The following is a 22,196-nucleotide window of genomic DNA, read 5'->3' on the forward strand; positions in this document are numbered from 1 at the left end:
ATGAAGTTTTATTCCAACTTCTAAAATTCCCTCTGTGTCAAAGGGTTGAAAGACTAGAAATTACTTTTCCCTCCTTGTCTTCCAGCAGAGTTTTAGTTAGGGTTAGCTAATGAGAAGAACTTGGATGAGATGGAAAGCAAAATGAGCAAAATTACTATTCTTTGGCAAAAGCTTAGAATAGGCATGTGGCATTTGTATATGACAGACGTGGGGTTTTGCCAGGACTGTTCACCCGTCTCTCTGAGAACCACACACTCTGTTTTTCAGAAGCTGCTGTCACCTGTGATGCCTCCCTTGAAATTCCTGCACGTTCCATTTTTCTGAAAAACAGAAACACGCTCCCTATTCTTTGGTCTCCCAGTTCTTATATTATAATTATAGTGTAAGATTCAAATTCTTCCCTGAAACACATAGAGTGGCTCATGTATAAATGAAAAATCCTAAGTAAGACAGAAAGGACCAAAATAATGTGATGTCAAAAAACCAACATTGAATTAAAAATTTATTGGCATATTAAAAACATACTGATTGAAAGAATACTTTTAAAATACCATAGATAATAATTTGTGGGAGCTTCAGATAACAAAATTCCACATGATAAATTTTTAAATAATACTTAAAATAGTAATATTTAAAAAGAGATAAATGACAAGATGGAGAACATTGATCTGAGAATTCGCACTTCTAACAAGTTCCTGGGTGTTGCTGCTACAATTTATGTGAGAAATCGCTGTCATTGTGTGCATTACCTTTCTGCTGTGGAGCCTGCTGTCAGCACTTGCACACCAGGGTATTCATTCCTCTGTCCATTCTCTAGCTTCCCTGTACTTCAATCCTTATCATTCACATCACAGTTTCTCAGATGACTCTACTTAGGCATGGAAAGAACCAAGATTTCCTAGGAAATTTTGCTCCTTTAGAGGAGTCTATATTCAATGACAGATTGATAAATAAATAGAACATTGTAGGGTCTTCTTTGAAGTAGGACAAATTCCTTGGTGCAATTTATGTGTCAAAGTTTCCTGTGGCATCAGGGTGACATGGGAATTTTACTTGAAATAACACCCTTGCTTGGCTCCTTTCTCTTTCTTAACCTGCTTCTTCACTGCTCTTCTCTATTTCTCTCTGGATAACTTCTGTAATAAATCAAGTTACTTGTATCTGAAAACTCCATAATCTGTATGGCTAGTGACTACATTTTTTGACAGTACAGCTTCTACCATAAACCATAGTTTTATTGGAAAGTGCTGTTCTAATGGGTTTCATTGATTTTATCTTGATTTCATCTTTCTACAATGAAAGGTTATATATAGTCTGATTACATTATTTGAAGTAGAGATAGTAATAATTAGGGGCTGCATTTAATTTTATTAAGGTTTATTATTTGTGGTTTGCCCTTACTCTTAAAATGTGCCCCATATGAGGTCTCAAATAATGACCTCATGGTCTTTGAACTCTAATCTTTGTATTCCTAGTACAAAGGGATTGTTGAATGTTCTTAGTTTCATAGCTTCTTAGCCTCATGCACAGTCTAAGAAAAAAAATCCATTAGTGTGTTGACGCAGACCAGATTTTGACATCATTTCTCTGAAGTTCTTTTTTCTACATGATCTTGTTCCCTCAAGTTGTGACTGTCTTAGTATAGCTAAACTTCGACTTTACTTTCTGATTCACATGAATCTTCCAAAGACTCTGGTTAAAGAATTCTATTTAGTTGCTCAGTCCACTGAAAATTAGGTCTAAATTGAAGAAAAAATATTCAGCGAAGATTGAGCTCACTTAGTCTATTCTTAGTGTCTCTGATATCCTTATTTTTCAATTCCTGGCTGCCTTGTATACTCTTCTATGCCTTTATTTGGTAGCTGAATTGTGATAAATCTACATTAGTTTGTTTTCGCCTCATTCTTATTTGGATTCTAAGGCTTTAGCTGGCTATCTTTCATCTGTTTGAATAATCCTCAGGCATTGTTTCTTCAACTATTCAGCCTTATTTTCTCTCTCTTATTTTTCAGTCTCCAGTTACCCAGATTAGACCACATAACTGTAACTACGTATTATCCTCTATCCCTTAATTGTTATTCATGTTTTACTTCTTATATTCATTCTGGATATTTTCTTCAAACCTATCTTCCAGCTCATTATTCACTCTTCAGCTTAGTGTATTCTTTTGTTAAACACATTTATTTTATTGATTTATATACTTTTCAGTTCTCTGCCATATTTGCCTATCTTATCTTCTATCTTTTAGAACATGTTAAGCATTATCTACATAATTACATTTTCTGGACCTCTTCCAGGTCTATTTTTATTTTTTATTGTGTTTTGCTTTGTAAAAATAATGAGTTTTGTTTCCTTCCAAGTAAGGTGTAAAGTATAGTGAATACCATATATAAGAATTATAGAGATATTTCAAGGAGTAGAATTAATTTACATCCCTGTAAAGAGGATGTTTGTTTACTTTTATTGTATGTCAAGGGCAATAGCAACGTGTGATAACCTTAATCTGTTCAGAAAAGTTTAGATTATTTAGAGCAAGGCTGCAGTTTTTGAACATGCTAGTATATTTCTGATTCATTCTCACCAGTGTAAATTATCATTTTATGGTCTTAAGATAAAGTGTAGGGGGTTTAAAAGCTTCTTCTACTTGCCATTTTTCTGGACTCCATTTTTTTTGTTCCCTATTTCCTCTAGGCTGTCAAAGTATCTGTTTAACTTTTTTTATATATCAGCTTCCTCTTCTGGAATTACTAGATGCTTCTAGGGGGAAAGTAGCTAAATACCAGTACTACTCCTTTTTTTATTTATATGCTCCTTTACTGCCTTATTAGTTTCCTGTTTCTACCTAATGAGTTTAAAAAACAAAACAAAACAAAAATATTGCCTGAATTTCTAGCTTTTCTTAGCAGGGAGGTTGGTCCAAATTACTTAGGTCTCCATTTCTCTATATGAGTATCTGCAAGCATGACTTTACTACAAACTATTTTTTTCCTAAACCAAGGAATAAGTAAAAGCTATGTTTAACTTACAAACATTTAAAAAATAATTAAGTTAGGCCTTAATACACATAAACATGCATGAAATGGTTTATGATAAAGGGCTTAGAAAAATGTTTTTCTCTGAATTGTGCTTATATCATCAGCATCTGGATTATCATTTATTGTCTTCTATGTATTATAGTTGCTGAAGGCTGATGATATAGTCATGTCAGAATCATCACAATGTTTTATTAGCTATATCTGGCCAGACATGCTAATTATAATATAGGTGACATCTCACATTTGTTCAAAGATCACACTTAATATAATCTTGATTAGATATATGTATAGCTATGATTGTTCAATTCTGTGTAGCTAAGCATATTATGGTTGTATTGTTTAGGAGTCTTGACTTAATTATCTAAAAATCTCCAAAATTTTAGTGGCTTAATCAAATCTAATTGTATACTTTTCTCATGTAATTGTCCTAACTTATGGTTCAGACTGGCTGACAATCTCTCCCTTTCCTGTAAGTAGTAACTTAAAGACCTTGGCTATTTATCTCTGAGAGTCCACCACCTCTTAGAACCTTGTCATTAGAGACTGCATCAAGCAAAAGAAAGAAATCACTTCTCAGCCTTTCAATTAAGATCAAGTATAGTATCTGTTCTTATCAGTTAAATATCTTATATGTTCCTGTTCTCAGGACAATATTAAATGGATTGTTTGAAATAGCAAATGGAACATAAGTTTGTTTTGTCTACTCCATACATTAACCTGGCAATGCAGTACTGCTAGGAAGAGACAGAAGAAAAAAGAGAGAGAGAAAGAGAGAAAGAATGAAAGAAAGAAAAAAAAGAAGGAAAAAAGACAGAAAGAAACAAGGAAGAAAGAAAGAAAAGAAAGAAAGAAAGAAAGAAAGAAAGAAAAAGAAAAGAGAGAAAGAAGGAGGGAAGGAAGGAAGGAAGGAAGGAAGGAAGGAAGGAAGGAAGGAAGGAAGGAAGGAAGGAAGGAAGGAAGGAAGGAAAGAGAAAGAAAAAGGAGAAAGAAAAAGTTTAGGCAAAGAAGCAAAAAGAAAAAAATAATCACTACCAGGCAGATGATATCACTACAATTGTAACTCAGATTCTTTATCTACAGGTAATGGAGGAAATGCTACATGCCCAGAGAAAAGAGGAAACAGGCATCAGTGAATATCTGATAGTTTCTGACCCAATGGTAAAAACACCTTCATTTGTAAATAGGCATACTGTTGTCTTCTGGGAAAAAAATCCTGCCTTTTTTTTCTTCCAACCAGAAAGAGAGTAAATAAAGAAGAAAATAATAGAGGTCAGATGCTATAGATATCTTTGTTTCTGTTAAATATAGAATTCTAGTTTGACCCTTTGCAATAACACATACATGCACATCTATACAATAACAAAACAATACTATTGTCCTATATAGTTTTTGTCTTCTATGCACTGTGTATTACACATTTTCACTGCTAATAATACAAACTGAAGTTCAGTAACTGAATGTTTTGCTCTTCTGTTACTTAATTTCTAAGCTGCATGCATTGTGAAGGCAGTAAATGTAAATTAAAGAACAATATAGACAAATCTTGTAAACTCTTGAGAAACCAACATTGTTACAAATTTTAAGATAATTCATTAAACAAACAATGTCAATTTTTAGACCACAATGGGATAAAATTAGAAATCAATACAGGAGAGATAAGAGAAAAAATTGAAAAATGCATGTATATTAAACAACACACTTACACATAACACATGGGTCAAAGAAAAACTGTTAAGAGAAATTTGAAAATATTTTGAATAAAATGAAAATGAAAGTAAAATATATCAAAATTCGAGGGGGCGGAGCAAGATGGCCGAATAGGAACAGCTCCAGTCTCCAACTCCCAGCACGAGCGACACAGAAGACCGGTGATTTCTGCATTTTCAACTGAGGTACTGGGTTCATCTCACTGGGGAGTGCCGGACGATTGGTGCTGGTTAGCTGCTGCAGCCCGACCAGCGAGAGCTGAAGCAGGGCAAGGCATTGCCTCACCTGGGAAGTGCAAGGGGGAAGGGAATCCCTTTTCCTAGCCAGGGGAACTGAGACACACAACACCTGGAAAATCGGGTAACTCCCACCCCAATACTGCGCTTTAACCAAACAGGCACACCAGGAAATCATATCCCACACCTGGCCGGGAGGGTCCCACACCCACGGAGCCTCCCTCATTGCTAGCACAGCAGTCTGTGATCTACCGGCAAGGCAGCAGCGAGGCTGGGGGAGGGGCGCCCGCCATTGCTGAGGCTTAAGTAAGTAAACAAAGCTGCTGGGAAGCTCGAACTGGGTGGAGCTCACAGCAGCTCAAGGAAACCTGCCTGTCTCTGTAGACTCCACCTCTGGGGACAGGGCACAGTAAACAATAACAAACGCAGCAGAAACCTCTGCAGACACAAACGACTCTGTCTGACAGCTTTGAAGAGAGCAGTGGATCTCCCAACACGGAGGTTGAGATCTGAGAAGGGACAGACTCCCTGCTCAAGTGGGTCCCTGACCCCTGAGTAGCCTAACTGGGAGACATCCCCCACTAGGGGCAGTCTGACACCCCACACCTCACAGGGTGGAGTACACCCCTGAGAGGAAGCTTCCAAAGCAAGAATCAGATAGGTACACTCGCTGTTCAGAAATATTCTATCTTCTGCAGCCTCTGCTGCTGATAACCAGGCAAACAGAGTCTGGAGTGGACCTCAAGCAATCTCCAACAGACCTACAGCTAAGGGTCCTGACTGTTAGAAGGAAAACTATCAAACAGGAAGGACACCTACACCAAAACCCCATCAGTACATCACCATCATCAAAACCAGAGGCAGATAAAACCACAAAGATGGGGAAAAAGCAGGGCAGAAAAGCTGGAAATTCAAAAAATAAGAGCGCATCTCCCCCGGCAAAGGAGCGCAGCTCATCGCCAGCAACGGATCAAAGCTGGACGGAGAATGACTTTGACGAGATGAGAGAAGAAGGCTTCAGTCCATCAAATTTCTCAGAGCTAAAGGAGGAATTACGTACCCAGTGTAAAGAAACTAAAAATCTTGAAAAAAAAGTGGAAGAATTGATGGCTAGAGTAATTAATGCAGAGAAGGTCATAAATGAAATGAAAGAGATGAAAACCATGACACGAGAAATACGTGACAAATGCACAAGCTTCAGTAACCGACTCGATCAACTGGAAGAAAGAGTATCTGCGATTGAGGATCAAATGAATGAAATGAAGCGAGAAGAGAAACCAAAAGAAAAAAGAAGAAAAAGAAATGAACAAAGCCTGCAAGAAGTATGGGATTATGTAAAAAGACCAAATCTACGTCTGATTGGGGTGCCTGAAAGTGAGGGGGAAAATGGAACCAAGTTGGAAAACACTCTTCAGGATATCATCCAGGAGAACTTCCCCAACCTAGTAGGGCAGGCCAACATTCAAATCCAGGAAATACAGAGAACGCCACAAAGATACTCCTCGAGAAGAGCAACTCCAAGACACATAATTGCCAGATTCACCAAAGTTGAAATGAAGGAAAAAATCTTAAGGGCAGCCAGAGAGAAAGGTCCGGTTACCCACAAAGGGAAGCCCATCAGACTAACAGCAGATCTCTCGGCAGAAACTCTCCAAGCCAGAAGAGAGTGGGGGCCAATATTCAACATTCTTAAAGAAAAGAATTTTCAACCCAGAATTTCATATCCAGCCAAACTAAGTTTCATAAGTGAAGGAGAAATAAAATCCTTTACAGATAAGCAAATGCTGAGAGATTTTGTCACCACTAGGCCTGCCTTACAAGAGACCCTGAAGGAAGCACTAAACATGGAAAGGAACAACCGGTACCAGCCATTGCAAAAACATGTCAAAATGTAAAGACCATTGAGGCTAGGAAGAAACTGCATCAACTGACGAGCAAAATAACCAGTTAATATCATAATGGCAGGATCAAGTTCACACATAACAATCTTAACCTTAAATGTAAATGGACTAAATGCTCCAATTAAAAGACACAGACTGGCAAAGTGGATAAAGAGTCAAGACCCATCAGTCTGCTGTATTCAGGAGACCTATCTCACATGCAGAGACATACATAGGCTCAAAATAAAGGGATGGAGGAAGATTTACCAAGCAAATGGAGAACAAAAAAAAGCGGGGGTTGCAATACTAGTCTCTGATAAAACAGACTTTAAACCATCAAAGATCAAAAGAGACAAAGAAGGCCATTACATAATGGTAAAGGGATCAATTCAACAGGAAGAGCTAACTATCCTAAATATATATGCACCCAATACAGGAGCACCCAGATTCATCAAGCAAGTCCTTAGAGACTTACAAAGAGACTTAGACTCCCATACAATAATAATGGGAGACTTCAACACTCCACTGTCAACATTAGACAGATCAACGAGACAGAAAGTTAACAAGGATATCCAGGAATTGAACTCATCTCTGCAGCAAGCAGACCTAATAGACATCTATAGAACTCTCCACCCCAAATCAACAGAATATACATTCTTCTCAGCACCACATCGTACTTCAAAATTGACCACGTAATTGGAAGTAAAGCACTCCTCAGCAAATGTACAAGAACAGAAATTATAACAAACTGTCTCTCAGACCACAGTGCAATCAAACTAGAACTCAGGACTAAGAAACTCAATCAAAACCACTCAACTACATGGAAACTGAACAACCTGCTCCTGAATGACTACTGGGTACATAACGAAATGAAGGCAGAAATAAAGATGTTCTTTGAAACCAATGAGAACAAAGATACAACATACCAGAATCTCTGGGACACATTTAAAGCAGTGTGTAGAGGGAAATTTATAGCACTAAATGCCCACAAGAGAAAGCAGGAAAGATCTAAAATTGACACTCTAACATCGCAATTAAAAGAACTAGAGAAGCAAGAGCAAACACATTCGAAAGCTAGCAGAAGGCAAGAAATAACTAAGATCAGAGCAGAACTGAAGGAGATAGAGACACAAAAAACCCTCCAAAAAATCAATGAATCCAGGAGTTGGTTTTTTGAAAAGATCAACAAAATTGACAGACCACTAGCAAGACTAATAAAGAAGAAAAGAGAGAAGAATCAAATCTACGCAATTAAAAATGATAAAGGGGATATCACCACCGACCCCACAGAAATACAAACTACCATCAGAGAATACTATAAACACCTCTACGCAAATAAACTGGAAAATCTAGAAGAAATGGATAATTTCCTGGACACTTACACTCTTCCAAGACTAAACCAGGAAGAAGTTGAATCCCTGAATAGACCAATAGCAGGCTCTGAAATTGAGGCAATAATTAATAGCCTACCATCCAGGACCAGATGGATTCACAGCTGAATTCTACCAGAGGTACAAGGAGGAGTTGGTACCATTCCTTCTGAAACTATTCCAATCAATAGCAAAAGAGGGAATCCTCCCTAACTCATTTTATGAGGCCGACATCATCCTGATACCAAAGCCTGGCAGAGACACAACTAAAAAAGAGAATTTTAGACCAGTATCCCTGATGAACATCGATGCAAAAATCCTCAATAAAATACTGGCAAACCGGATTCAGCAACACATCAAAAAGCTTATCCACCATGATCAAGTGGGCTTCATCCCTGGGATGCAAGGCTGGTTCAACATTCGCAAATCAATAAACATAATCCAGCATATAAACAGAACCAAAGACAAAAACCACATGATTATCTCAATAGATGCAGAAAAGGCTTTTGACAAAATTCAACAGCCCTTCATGCTAAAAACGCTCAATAAATTCGGTATTGATGGAATGTACCTCAAAATAATAAGAGCTATTTATGACAAACCCACAGCCAATATCATACTGAATGGGCACAAACTGGAAAAATTCCCTTTGAAAACTGGCACAAGACAGGGATGCCCTCTCTCACCACTCCTATTCAACATAGTTTGGAAGTTCTCGCTAGGGCAATTAGGCAAGAGAAAGAAATCAAGGGTATTCAGTTAGGAAAAGAAGAACTCAAATTGTCCCTGTTTGCAGATGACATGATTGTATATTTAGAAAACCCCATTGTCTCAGCCCAAAATCTCCTTAAGCTGATAAGCAACTTCAGCAAAGTCTCAGGATACAAAATTAATGTGCAAAAATCACAAGCATTCTTATACACCAGTAACAGACAAACAGAGAGCCAAATCAGGAATGAACTTCCATTCACAATTGCTTCAAAGAGAATAAAATACCTAGGAATCCAACTTACAAGGGATGTAAAGGACCTCTTCAAGGAGAACTACAAACCACTGCTCAGTGAAATAAAAGAGGACACAAACAAATGGAAGAACATACCATGCTCATGGATAGGAAGAATCAATATCGTGAAAATGTCCATACTGCCCAAGGTAATTTATAGATTCAATGCCATCCCCATCAAGCTACCAATGAGTTTCTTCACAGAATTGGAAAAAACTGCTTTAAAGTTCATATGGAACCAAAAAAGAGTCCGCATCTCCAAGACAATCCTAAGTCAAAAGAACAAAGCTGGAGGCATCACGCTACCTGACTTCAAACTATACTACAAGGCTACAGTAACCAAAACAGCATGGTACTGGTACCAAAACAGAGATATAGACCAATGGAACAGAACAGAGTCCTCAGAAATAATACAACACATCTACAGCCATCTGATCTTTGAGAAACCTGAGAGAAACAAGAAATGGGGAAAGGATTCCCTATTTAATAAATGGTGTTGGCAAAATTGGCTAGCCATAAGTAGAAAGCTGAAACTGGATCCTTTCCTTACTCCTTATACGAAAATTAATTCAAGATGGATTAGAGACTTAAATGTTAGACCTAATACCATAAAAATCCTAGAGGAAAACCTAGGTAGTACCATTCAGGACATAGGCATGGGCAAAGACGTCATGTCTAAAACACAGCAAAAGCCAAAATTGACAAATGGGATCTCATTAAACTAAAGAGCTTCTGCACAGCAAAAGAAACTACCATCAGAGTGAACAGGCAACCTACAGAATGGGAGAAAATTTTTGCAATCTACTCATCTGACAAAGGGCTAATATCCAGAACCTACAAAGAACTCAAACAAATTTACAAGAAAAAAACAAACAACCCCATCAAAAAGTGGGCAAAGGATATGAACAGACATTTCTCAAAAGAAGACATTCATACAGCCAACAGACACATGAAAAAATGCTCATCATCACTGGCCATCAGAGAAATGCAAATCCAAACCACAATGAGATACCATCTCACACCAGTTAGAATGGTGATCATTAAAAAGTCAGGAAACAACAGGTGCTGGAGAGGATGTGGAGAAATAGGAACACTTTTACACTGTTGGTGGGATTGTAAACTAGTTCAACCATTATAGAAAACAGTATGGCGATTCCTCAAGGATCTAGAACTAGATGTACCATATGACCCAGCCATCCCATTACTGGATATATACCCAAAGGATTACAAATTATGCTGCTATAAAGACACATGCACACGTATGTTTATTGCAGCACTATTTACAATAGCAAAGACTTGGAATCAACCCAAATGTCCATCAGTGACAGACTGGATTAAGAAAATGTGGCACATATACACCATGGAATACTATGCAGCCATCAAAAAGGATGAGTTTGTGTCCTTTGTAGGGACATGGATGCAGCTGGAAACCATCATTCTTAGCAAACTATCACAAGAACAGAAAACCAAACACCGCATGTTCTCACTCATTGGTGGGAACTGAACAATGAGATCACTTGGACTCAGGAAGGGGAACATCACACACTGGGGCCTATCATGGGGAGGGGGGAAGGGGAGGGATTGCATTGGGAGTTATACCTGATGTAAATGACGAGTTGATGGGTGCAGCACAGCAACAAGGCACAAGTATACATATGTAACAAACCTGCACGTTATGCACATGTACCCTACAACTTAAAGTATAATAATAAATAAATTAAAAATATATATATATCAAAATTCGTGGACTATAATAAAATGATTCTTAGAAACTTCTAGATTTGAATATAAAATAGAAATAATAAAGTTCTAAAATCAATGATAGAAGGACTTCCCTTAGGAAACTAGCAAAATGATAGTAAATTAAATCTACAATGAGCAGAAGAAAAGAAATATTAAAGTAGAACTCAATAAAAGACAGACATTCAATAGAAAAAAATCAATAAAACCCCAAACTGCTTCTTTGAAAAAAATCAATAAAATTAATAACCCTTTTGCCACTTTAATAAGAAAAAAAGGGAGAAAGGAAACAAATTACATCTGAAATGAAAGAAGGCTTATTAGTACAGAATTCATGAACACTGAAAAATAATAAAGGTATACTATGAACAACTCTATGATCACAAATTTGAAAACCTAAATGAAATGGGCCAATTTTTTGAAAGACACAATCTGCCAAAATTTAGACAAGAAGTAATTAACCATCTAAATAGACCTATAATGATTTTATAATGAATAATTAATAATGTGTAAAAACAGAATGTATGAAGCCTAAATGGGTTTATTGGTGAATTCTAATATGGAATTTAGAAAAAAAATTATACTAAATTCTTGCAATGCCTTTCAGATTATAGAATCAAAGTGAATGCTTCCTAATAAATTCTATGAGGCCAGCATTAATCTAATGCCCAAACCAGGCAAAAACAGTACAAAGAAATATGACTACCGACCAATATTTTTCATAAACATAGATACAAGAATTCTCTACACAACACGAAAAATTTAAGCCAAATAATATATAGAATGAATTATACATCACAACCAACTGAGATATATCCAGGAAGGCAAGGCTGCTTAAACATTCAAAAATCAATTAATAATCCATCACATCAACAGACTAAAGAAGAAAAAAAATCATATCAATAGATACAGAAAAAGTACTTGAAAAATTCAATATCTATTCATGATAAAACAAAAAACCTCTAAGTAACCTAGTAATGAAGAAGAAATTCTTCAATGTGTATTCACAACAAAAACTACAGTTAACATTATACTTAATGGTGAGGAATTTAAACTTTTCTCACTAAGAAAAGACCAAGGTAAGGATGACCTTTGCCACCACTAATTTTCAACATTATACTGCAAGTCCTATCCAATGCAGTAATACAGAAAAAGAAAGTAAAATATATAGAGATTGAGAAGGCAGAAATGAGAATATCTGCTCAAAGATGACATGATTATCTATACAAAAAATAAAAACAGTTGCGACAGAGAGACTCTGTCTCAAAAATAAATAAATAAAAATAAAAAATAAAAATAAAAAAACCTGGAACTTATAAATGAATATAGCAAGGTTGTATGATACAAAGCTAATATACAAAAGCCAATTGCTTTTTTAAATATACTAACAATGAACAAGTAAAGTTTGAAATTAAAAACACAATACCATTGACATTAGCTCCTTCTAACATGAAAAACTTAGGTATAAATATAACCAAGTATGTGTAAGATCTATATGAGAAAAACTACAAAACTGATAAAAGAAATGAAAGATAAATTAAGTAAATGGAAAGGTATCCCATGTTCATGGATAAGAAGAAAAAATACTGTCAAAACGTCAGTTTTTTCCAACTTTATCTATAGATATAGTAGAATGCCAGTAAAAATCCCAGAAAATTATTTTGTGGATATTGATAAAGTGACTCTAAATTTTATATGAAGAGGCAAAAAATTCAGTAGAGCCAACAAAATATGAAGAAGAATTTGGAATACTGATATACTTGACTTCAAGATTTAATTTAAACCTACAGTAATCAAGACAATGTGATAGGCAAAAAGGTAGACAAATCGGTCATAAATAGAAAAGAGAACTCAGAAATAGTGCTACATAAATATAGTCAAATTATTAAAAAAGAGGTAATACAATGAGGGAAAGATAGTCATTTCAACATATGGTGCTGAAAGAACTGGACATAACATGCAGCAAAAATTAAATTAGACACAACTCTTACATCCGTCACAAAAATTAAAATGGATTATAGACCCAAATGTAAAATGTAAAACTATAGAACTCCTAAGAGATGACAGAGAAGAAAACTTAGATGACCTTGGACACGGTGATGACTTCTTAGATATAACACCAAAGGCAAAATACATTTAAAAATAATTAGTAAGCTGGACTTCACTCAAATTAAAAACTTCTGCTCTGTAAAAGATAATCTCAAGAAAATGAGAAGATAAGTCATAGGTTGGGAGATAATAGTTGAAAAAGACACAACTATTAAAGGACTGTTATCCAAAATATACAAAGAACTTTTAAAACTTAAGAAAATAAACATCTCATTTATGAAGTGGGTCAAAAATTTATCCAGGCATGGTGGCAGGTGCCTGTGGTCCCAGCTACTCAGAAGGCTGAGGTGGGACGATCACTTGAGCCTGGGAGGTTGAGGCTAAAGTGAGCCATGATTGTGCCATGGCATTCCAGCCTGGGCAACAGAGAAAGACCCTTTCTTAAAAAGCAATGGCAGCAAAAGCCAAAATTGACAAATGGGATCTCATTAAACTAAAGAGCTTCTGCACAGCAAAAGAAACTACCATCAGAGTGAACAGGCAACCTACAGAATGGGAGAAAATTTTTGCAATCTACTCATCTGACAAAGGGCTAATATCCAGAACCTACAAAGAACTCAAACAAATTTACAAGAAAAAAACAAACAACCCCATCAAAAAGTGGGCAAAGGATATGAACAGACATTTCTCAAAAGAAGACATTCATACAGCCAACAGACACATGAAAAAATGCTCATCATCACTGGCCATCAGAGAAATGCAAATCCAAACCACAATGAGATACCATCTCACACCAGTTAGAATGGTGATCATTAAAAAGTCAGGAAACAACAGGTGCTGGAGAGGATGTGGAGAAATAGGAACACTTTTACACTGTTGGTGGGATTGTAAACTAGTTCAACCATTATAGAAAACAGTATGGCGATTCCTCAAGGATCTAGAACTAGATGTACCATATGACCCAGCCATCCCATTACTGGATATATACCCAAAGGATTACAAATTATGCTGCTATAAAGACACATGCACACGTATGTTTATTGCAGCACTATTTACAATAGCAAAGACTTGGAATCAACCCAAATGTCCATCAGTGACAGACTGGATTAAGAAAATGTGGCACATATACACCATGGAATACTATGCAGCCATCAAAAAGGATGAGTTTGTGTCCTTTGTAGGGACATGGATGCAGCTGGAAACCATCATTCTTAGCAAACTATCACAAGAACAGAAAACCAAACACCGCATGTTCTCACTCATTGGTGGGAACTGAACAATGAGATCACTTGGACTCGGGAAGGGGAACATCACACACCGGGGCCTATCATGGGGAGGGGGGAGGGGGGAGGGATTGCATTGGGAGTTATACCTGATGTAAATGACTAGTTGATGGGTGCTGACGAGTTGATGGGTGCAGCACAGCAACATGGCACAAGTATACATATGTAACAAACCTGCACGTTATGCACATGTACCCTAGAACTTAAAGTATAATAATAATAAAAATAGAAAAAAATAAAAATAAAAATAAAATAAGATAAGAAAAACTTAAAAAGATTAAAAATAGACCAAAGGCCTTAACAAAACACCTCACCAAAAGCATATGCAGATGGAAAGTAAGCATTTAAAGAGATGCTCCACATCAGGGAACTGCAATCTGAAGGAATATTACTACATGCCTATTTAAATCACCAAAATCCAAAATACCGACAAAACCAAAAGCTAGTAAAGATGCAGAGCAATAGGAACTCTCGTTCATTGACAATGAGAATGCAAAATGGCACAGACACTTTAGAAGACAGTTTGGCAGTATTTTACAAAACTAAACGTACTGTTACCATATGATCTAATACTTGTGCTTTTTGATATTTATCTAAAGAAGTTGAAAACATATGTCTACACAAAAATCCATACACAGAGGTAAGTCCTTATTTATTATTGCCAAAATTTGGAAACAATCAAGATGTTCTTTAGTAGGTAAGTGGATAAACTCTGGTACATCCAGGCAATAAAATATTATTTAGTGCTATGAAGAAATGAGCTATCAAGCCATAGAAAGACACAGAGAAATCTTAAATGCATATTACTAAGGGAAATAACTTAATTTGAAAAGCCTATGTATTAGTCAGGGTTCTCTAGAGGGACAGAACTAATAGGATCTATATATGTATATCTATATATGGAATTTATTAAGTAGTATTAACTCACATGATCACAAAGTCCCACACAGGCTGTCTGCAAGCTGAGGAGCAAGGAAGCCAGTCTGCGTCCCAAAGATGTAGAACATGGAGTCCAATGTTGGAGGGCAGGAAGCATCCAGCACAGGAAAAAGATGAAGCCTGGGAGGCTAAGCTGGTGTAGACTTTTCAGGGTTTCCTGCCTGCTTTATATCCTGGCCACACTGGCAATTGATTAGATGGTGCCCACCCAGATTAAGGGTGTGTCTGCCTTTCCTAGCCCGCTAACTCAAATGTTAATCTCCTTTGGCAACACCTTCACAGACACACCCAGGATCAATACTTTGCATCCTTCAATCCAATGGAGTTGATAGTCAGTATCAACCATCACAGGCTACATACTGTATGATTCCAAATATGACATTTTGGAAAAGGCCAAACCATGGTGACAGTAAAAGAATTGGTGTTTGCCAAGGGTTGGAGGGGGTTAAGAATAGAATAATGGATAAATAGTGGAAACACAGGGTTTTAGGGTGGTAATAATACCATTTATGGTACTATAATGTATACACACTATTATACATTTGTCAAAACCCATAGAATGTACACCACCAAGAGTAAACCCTAAAGTAAACTATTGACTCTGGGTGATAATGATATGCTAATGAATGTTCACCAGTTATAACTAAATATCATTCTGTTTAGGGATGTTGACAATAGGGGATTGGGGATGTTGTAAGTACATGTGTAAAAGTGGGAGATATATAGCAATCTCTAAATTTTGCTGTGAACCTAAAAATGCCCTAGAAACAATAAAGTCTAAAATAAAGTAAAATAAAATAAAATGTTGACAGCGAAATGTATAGTAGCAGAAATAGGTAACAAAGCTTTTTAAATTTCCGTTTTTAACTGCCTCTTAATAATTTTGACAACATTAGTACAAATTTTAGGTGTGCAACCAAAGTTCAGTAAAATGGGATTGTTTTTGTCTTAGCAATACATTTCCAACATATTCTTAAAATTGATCAGTTTCTCTTATTGTGCTTATTTCTTCTATTGTCAGAGAAATTAGTTATAAAACAATCTGTTAAAATTAATTATAAAAGTCTATAAAAGATTTTCATTCCAAGGTTCTTTTTTGGGATCTTCAGCTCCATAGTAAAGACATATATACATCTGTGTTCCTAAGCAAGATCAGTATACATGCATTCAGTCTTTCTGACTGATATTAGTAGAAAATTAATTTCAATGAACACTATTAAAATGCATAAAATAGAATATGTGTCTCAAAATATTTCTTAGCATTTGCAGTTATGAAGAGTTAATTAGAAATAATATTACAAGTACATATTTCTGACATTTAATGTATTTCAGAAGAAAGCATTCTAAATATAGTCACAAACATTTGATAGTTATACAGTGGGTAATTACCAAAATATTGAGTTGTATAGTTCACTGCTTTTATTTACTTTTCTGAGCTAGGTTACTAATTGACAGAGAAAGGTTTCAGTGTGTAGAGGGATACGATATATATATATATATGTTTAGAGTACAATAGAATTTGATAATAAGAACTTTGTTGAAAATACATTTTAAGTTCAAAAGTGTATATGGCTAAATGTGCACTTGTTTTGTGGAAATTCTCCAAGTTCCTGTATGTTTCATATATATTCTAAAGGAGTTTTTATGTAAGTACTTATTGATAGAATTATTTTTATTTTTCTATTGTTCACTGTGAATCCTGGTATTTAGAGAACTAGTAATACTTTTGGGTCTCAGAGATACTTCTGAATAAATTATAATGACTAAATTCTGGATGCTGTTTCTTATGCTTATATACACAAGAATCTTTTAACAGTTATTTTTTGGCATGCTTGTTCTAGCACAATACTGTTGCATTGTTTTAAAATACCTTTTGTTTCACATCTTACTCATTTTCTTGGTTGCACTATAAATATTTCAGCTCCCTTCCACCTCCCCCTAAATTTTATTCTTCAGCAATGGAATTGTTCAATAATTGCTTCGAGTGACAAGAAAAATTATTTTTTAGTATAAAGCTATTTTTCATTTGTAATAAACTAGCAGTTTAGAAACAAACATATCTCCCAATAAAATATCACTCGATTAGATAACTCAAGAAGATTAAATACTATGACATTAATTTTTCAATCATTAGATTGAAACATTGCTCCTTTTTATTTTAGTTTTCAGGATTTTGGTGATTAAAAGTCTGGCATCAACCTGACTCTTGTAAATTAATGTTTTTCTTTTTTCTCTATTTTCTTTCTCTTACTCTATAGAGGTTTATAACTTTTTATCCTGAGGCTTCTGAAATTTTACCAGGAAGTATCTCTACACTGATTTGTTTTTATTAATTCACTGTGGTATTCAAAAATTATAGATGTTCTTTAGATAATAGATATCACCTCCTCTGAGGCATGAGTCCTTGGGTAGTGGTGGAAATAAGGATTTTGATTTCTGCTTCTGTGATGGTGGTTATCAATATAATTTTAAATACTATAATTTTATATGTAGTTTTTTATTTGTTGGTTATAAACAAAGTCTATTTACCACTATGACTTGAAGAATTTATGTCACTGACACTTCCCTCTCTTCCATTCCTGTTCTTTTTATGGCCTTACATGATATTCTTATCACTGTTTTTCACAAACTGCTAGTTTTACACTGTGTTCCAGGTTTCTATCTTTGAATATGAAGAGAGCAACATATCCACTCCAAACATTATTTCAACATTCCTTATTCCCCATATCTACCCACTGTACTATTTATTCTATATTGCAAGATTCATAGAATTTATACTCTGGTAAATATAATCAAATCTTCCAAGATATGTTTATAGGTTGATTTATATTTTCAAAGCCAACATTATGGTTATTAATTATTGTTTGCTCCAAAAATGAAACAGTGAGTTTGGACTTGTATAGGTGCATAGGTAATCCTATGTCATTATATTCTGCTTCCCAAACGAGAAAGCCATCTAATAAAAATTTAAAAAGAAAGCATGAGGTAGAAGTCTTAAATAGCATTATTTAAAGTTAAGTTTATTAAACTGTCACCTTCTAACTAAGACAAACTTAAAACTTTTGAAAGGCAGACAACAACAGAATTATGACAGTAGCATCCCCAATATTCACCATAGGATAAAATTACCAGACATGAGCAGAAGCTGGGAATTTGACCATACCAATCCTATGTGTTACTTTGGTTATACATTTATATTCTAGAAATACTATCAATTCTTCAATATTTTGTCATTGTATAATGAAAAAGTTATTCATGTTTCTTAAAAATAAGAAGCAAATAATAATAAAATGTATTTTATAATTACTTGCATATTTAACTTTATTGATAGTCTTCATTTTTTTGAAAATGAAACTAAAGATTAGGTCATTTCTTATAATTTAGTTTAACATGAAGAAAAACTTAAGATACATAAATAAAGTAAGGTTTTTTTGTTCATATTTTTGTCACTCCTAGACACAGTAGATAAGAAGATGATCCATAGTCACTGGGAGAACAAGGGTTTCCCAGCCTATTTCTGTGGGCATTTGGAGGAGCAATTGCTAAGTTAATGATGTGCCATCTCAAGAAACCTGTGGCTATTCAAAATCACAGTGTTCATCCCATCTGTAAACATTTTCTAGCAATATAATGAGATCCTAGATCAAAGTCAGTGTCCTCTCGTTTCAGGCTGCTTCAGAGGATTTCTTTCATGAAAAGACTGGCCACAATTGTAGCAATTTTTAAAGTGACTCAGTTAAACACAAATAATACTCATATTTTCAAATTAAATTACTATAATTTAATTATATTCATAATTTAAGCATGATAACATTTGTGCTTAGTTTTTAACTACTGCATGATATTGGTTTCATTATGTTTTTTTAAGACATTGTACCCAAAGAATGAACTTTTATATTAATCTAGTGTCCATAATTAGAAAATAATAAGTTAATATGAGCTTTGAGTATGATATTCTAATGAAAATGTAAAAAAAATTTTGAAAGATATTCATCTAATTTTTTGATTGTCCAACTTTTCCTATAAGTTGTAGTTTTTCTATTTTTCAACATTTGATATTTCTTTGTCATCTCATAATTCTGCCCTTTTTGTTTCAATTTGTTAGTAAATTTTTTGACACTATATGATTAGATTAGAATCAGTCCCTCAATCTGCGACTCTTCATCTTTAATCACAGAGTTTAACCCCATCAAAAACAAAAAACAAGTAGGAACAATTTTATCCAGCCTATTGAAATACAGAAAGCACCTCATATCTGAAGACCAGAGTGTTTCAGTATGGAGGTTGCACCTTACACATTTATAGGGAGCCGTAGACAAGTTGTAGGTAGAATTCTTTAATCTTATTTTTGTAGTTAAGGGAATCTCAGTCAGTCAGCCAGCCAACAATGCCAACCTTTCATCTAGCTATTTCTGGGGGAACAAACGCTGTATGTAATTATGTTTGAGATAAAAAATGAGAATTTCGAGAATCTGTGCCTTGCTTTGTCATAGATACACAAAGAGGATCATGTGGGAGCCTGATCTAAGTCATATGGGTGTTCTTTTCAGTATATGTTTCCTGGAAAAGAAAAGAGTGGAGGGATTTCTTAACTATTGCTGCTTTCTTGGCGGAGAGGGCTCAGGTAAAATTAAACATTGTCGGTGTCCTCTGTTGTTCAAGATGAATGACTATCAGTTCAGAGGCAATCATTAATATTTTGAGTGGGATGAGTCATGGTTTAAGAAGCAGTCTGGCTGGATGCGGTGACTCACACCTATAATCCTAGCACTTTGGGAGGCTAAGGTGGGCAGATTGCTTGAGCTTGGGAGTTCAGGACCAGCCTGGGCAACACGAGGAAATCCCATTTCTACAATAAATTTTAAAAATTAGCCGGGCATTGTGGTGTGTGCCTTTAGTTTCAGGTACTTGAGGGGCTGAGGAGAAAGGATTGCTTGAGCCCAGAAAGTTGAAGCTGCGGTGAGCTGAGGTTAGGCCACTGCACTCTAGCCTGGGTCTCAAAGTGACTTTGTCCAAAGGAAAAAAAAAAAAAGAGAGAGAGAGAGAGAAGAAGAAGTCATCTTCTGAAGACTCTCTTATTGGTGTTGTGCCTGCAAAATAATCAGTTGAACTATCTATTGAAAGCTAGCCATAAAATTCAGTTGTTTTAGGATCTTTCAGACCAAGCATTTTAAAAGAGGGATGCATACAATTTAAAAAAGCAGTATTAAGATAAACAGCTGTATTAAAGTAAAGAGCTAAGAGTTAAACCCTGAAGATATCCAGCTCAGCAGATTCCAAGAGGTCAGCGATAAACATATTTTTATTTCGTAGTACTGTTCATTGAGTTTCTTAAAGATAAGATGTTGCTGCTTTTCATGATATTATCCACAGTCTTGATTGAAACTTGTATAAGGACATTTATGATCTGAGGATTTTGCCACAATCTCTTAGTGTGCCAGCCAGTGACTCATTCAGGGAGAAATCTTGCCATTGTGTTGTCTGCTAGAATGATGAGTCCTTCACAGTATATATTGCTGGGGAAATAAATGGAAGAAAACCAAAATATTTTTCCCAGACATGTTGAGGGTTGTTAAGGTAAAGACACTGGAAAGTCAGCCTCAGCCTCTTTTTGCCTAATGCCAGGAAACAAATCCTTTCTTACTGGAGACAGAACTTGCGTATCAGCCCAGAGAAGGACCAGCCAGCATCAGAGCAATCTGGGAACAACTTTTAGTATCTTCTCACATTTTCCCACCTTTTACAAGACTAGAACTGCTCTCTCCTTTGTCGTCACTATGTAGGATTTATGACTCCTTGTTAAAGTACTATTTCAGCAAAGGCCCTAAGCCACTGCCTTGAGAGAGAAATACTTTTGAACTGAGGCCTGTCCTATGTGATGAGTACAGTATATTTTATAAACTAAGACCACTTGTTTTCCTTTACTAATATTTCTTTTGTTTTCAGGACTGTGCCTCAAAAGAACCTAAGAAGGGAAAGAAGAAATTTTGCTTTCTCCTTTGTGAAATACAATAAAATCTCCTTTTAACCAAATTTCTTAAACAAATGGAGAAAACAAATCAGTGTTAATATTGAAAAAGCATTAAGACATACTGTGATACACATCACAGAAAATTTATTAAAGATATTATAAAAAACATAAAGAAATATCACCTTTTTATAAGCAACAAAGATGCAGTGTGTTACATATATGCTAATTCTCTTTATCCAAAAGAAATACAAAGTTTTCTCTATCTTTACAAATAGCAGGAAATTATAACTTGGAGCCAGGCACCTAGCATAAAGACTTATGGATCTTTTAAAATATAGAAACACATCTGAAAACAATAGTGAACCTATTTAAAAATTTAAATTTTCTAAAGAAAATGCTATAGTTGGGGAGTTTCTTTTTCCTTTTGGCATGAGGAAAAAATTATATTTAACCCTATAATATCAAATCATTTGGCTGTAGTTTACAGTCTTCTTCAGATCCTGGGGGAAACGGCCTGCTATAAGGCAAAGTAAAGTCCTCATAAGGATCTAGGTATCAGATTTTAGATTTCAATGAAGTCAAGTTAAGAAAAGAGAAAACCAAGGAAGTATTAGTTTGGAAAGTGACACAAGATATTAAAGAAAACTGAAAAACTTGAAAATTTGGTATGGGTTGAAAGACTGAATATACAAACAAATAATGGCCATGCCGTATATAATAATAGAACTATTGTTATGGGATCTTTGGGATGTTGCTTTTCTGTCCATAAACTTCTGTGGCTGGTGGCACCTTTACCCAAGTTGTTGTCCTGCATCCAGGAAGAATGAGGAAGAATGAGGTACACAGACAAGTGGAGCGTGAGCAAAATGAAGAGCTTTACTGAGTGTTACAACAGCTTAGGGGAGACCCACAGTGGGTAGCTTCTCTCTTTAGGCAGGTTGTCCCATCGAGTGTTCAGCTCTCAGCAGGCAGGAGGCCATGGA

The 22,196-nt window shown here is 35.5% G+C and overlaps 1 non-coding gene across 1 annotated transcript; it reads left to right on the top strand.

Moving 5' to 3' along the window:
- The first annotated feature begins 3,600 nt into the window (after positions 1-3,600).
- On the top strand, positions 3,601-3,786 carry LOC123569303 (U2 spliceosomal RNA). Its single transcript, XR_006692939.2, has one exon. It is a non-coding gene; the product is annotated as a U2 spliceosomal RNA (small nuclear RNA).
- The last annotated feature ends 18,410 nt before the right edge of the window (positions 3,787-22,196 follow it).

The sequence above is a fragment of the Macaca fascicularis genome, chromosome 15, assembly GCF_037993035.2.
Source record: "Macaca fascicularis isolate 582-1 chromosome 15, T2T-MFA8v1.1".
NCBI classification, from domain to species: Eukaryota; Metazoa; Chordata; class Mammalia; order Primates; family Cercopithecidae; genus Macaca; species Macaca fascicularis.